The sequence below is a fragment of the Sceloporus undulatus genome, chromosome 1, assembly GCF_019175285.1.
Source record: "Sceloporus undulatus isolate JIND9_A2432 ecotype Alabama chromosome 1, SceUnd_v1.1, whole genome shotgun sequence".
In the NCBI taxonomy this organism is placed as follows: Eukaryota; Metazoa; Chordata; class Lepidosauria; order Squamata; family Phrynosomatidae; genus Sceloporus; species Sceloporus undulatus.
Window position 1 is genome coordinate 210,560,537 of NC_056522.1, and position 2,621 is coordinate 210,563,157.

The following is a 2,621-nucleotide window of genomic DNA, read 5'->3' on the forward strand; positions in this document are numbered from 1 at the left end:
TTTGCCAGCTGAACACAAGTGTCATGTGGTGCACATGGATGCAGCATGTGTGAATGGACATGTCCTGTAGGACTGAGGAGCATAAACCTGAACAAATCTGATTTTATCTGATTTTGTATTCTAAGAAGGATTGAGCCTGGTTAGGCTTTGAGAAGAAGACCACAAGTGAATAATAGGGATCTCTGGGTAGGACTAGGAAAGAATCATGCCTGAAATCTTGAACAACCATAGCTGCCAGCCACAGTTAACAAAAACTGGAGTAATTGGACCAACACTCTGATTCAGCTTAAGACAGCTTCCTATATTATCTTTGTAGACAGAAATACAATTCATGTGTACGAAGGAATTATTGAGGTTCTTTTCTACTGAATCACCTCAGCTTCTCAGGTGCAAAGTTGTGAAAATGGGAAAGTGTGTGTTCTAAATTTATGTTTGAATTAGTTAAAACAGCATTTGGCTTCTTTGACTGAGATTATTTTTTTCTTGTCACCACTGGTTTTAAACAGGTATTAATGCTGACCTTGCAAAATGACCCTCCAACATTGGAAACAGGCGTGGAAGATAAAGAAATGACAAAAAAGTATGGCAAGTCCTTTAGAAAACTAATTTCGCTGTGTCTTCAAAAAGATCCTTCTAAAAGGTATGCTGCTTGAGAAGAAATGTGGGGTGTGTTGTAAGGGCAGGATAGGAAAAATAGAGTTTGCTGAATTTAGTTAAAGTTTTCTGGGGTTTTCTTCTTTCGCTCCTGGCCTCGGAGGGAGAGAAAAAGAGGCAAGTACTGTTCTGCCTAGGCCCAGAAGCAGATGAAAGGCCCTCCCTACATTCCAACTGCCACTGCCCTGGCCTCGGGGGGAGAAAAGAAGAGCCAGGCATGCCTCCACCATGCCCTGCTTTAATTCATTATCTATAATACAGTGCACCCTTCCCTTACATGGGGATCCATTCTGGATCCTCCCACATAAGGGAAAAAAGAAGTAATGGGGCTCGTGCACACGGCGCGCCCCATTACTCCTTCTGGGGCGCGAGAGGAGCTTTACTGGCGCAGCTTCCAGTGGATGCTGGAAGTGGCATATGGCGCACCTGCGTATAACGTGGGCGCGCTGTATGTGGGCTTTCTTCAGGACAGGAATATATAGATAGATAAAAGAGAGAGATAGAAGGAGTGTACCCTGCTAGAACCTCCAAACAAGCTCATATAAAAAAAATAAATAGTGAAAGACATATCCGGCCGCAATATAGCCAAAAAGGTGCGATACCTTGGATTATGGTTGACTAATAAAAATGGCGACCTATTTGATAATAACTATAAACAAGCTTGGAAGGACATACAATTAGATCTTCAACATTGGAACAATATAAATATATCCCTCCTTGGCTGTATTGCTGTCATCAAGATGAATGCTCTACCTAAGTTAATGTATTTGTTTATGAACTTGCCAGTTGTTTCAAAAACAATACACTTCTGGGAATGGGATAAAGAATTGAGAAAATTTGTATGGAAAGGAAGCAGACCTAGAATAAAATGAAGTTATTGCAGGACACCACATCAAGGGGTGGCTGTGCATTACTTAATTAAAAGCTATGCCATCAAGCAATGTCCCTCATTTGTATCCAAGAATGAATAAAACTGGAGAATCAAATTTTATTATTAGACTTAGGAGTCCAGCTGAGATTTGGTTGGCATGCATACCTGTGGTACAATAAAAGCTTAGCCAATAAAGACTTTAAAAACCATTACATCAGAAACACATTACTCAATGTGTGGCATAGTATTAGAGTGAATTTCTATGATAAGATACCATCTTGGATTTCCACACAAGAAGCTTTTTACAACAGATGGCAGAGACCACAATGGATAAAGTACAAGGATATTATAATAAAAGACTCTCAAGGAAACATATCACTACATAAAAGGTCAGATTTAGAACAAACTACAGATTGGAATCTTGATTCGTTTAAATACCTGCAAATTGAAAGAACATTCAAAGAGGATCTAATTAAGGAGGGATTTGCATTGATCCAAAATCCTATAGATAAAATCCTTTGGTCCAAGGAAAAAGGAAAAATATCCAAACTTTACTCTTTGTTTTTAGAAAGCCACACCAAACAAGAGCTGAATTCCATGATTAAATGGGCAAGAGCCTGGAAGAGAACACAATTATTTACAGCCTCACAGGATCTTAAAGAGAACTTTATGAAAATAGCCAATAGATGGTACCTTTCCCTGGTCAGATTAAGCAAAATCCAGAGAACAGGGAAAGAATGCTGTTGGAAATGTCAGAAAGAATCAGGAACATTCTACGATATGTGGTGGTCATGCCCAAGTATTAAAAATTTCTGGGCTAATGTTCATATGACAATACAAGCCGAATTAAAAATTCAGTTCCCACTCTCACCAGAGCTTTACCTACTCAATATGACTTCAGTTCTTTAAAAAAGAGGATGAAGAATCATTTTGGAGAATTTTGTTATATTTAGAGCCCGGACAGACAGGCCAAAATAAAGCTGCTTCGGGTCACTTAAGTATGCTGCTTAAATGACACATACATTTTAAGAGGGCAGAAGCTGCTCCAGAGCTGCACTCCAGTACTTAGGACTGGAGTGTGGTTTTGGTGTGGCTT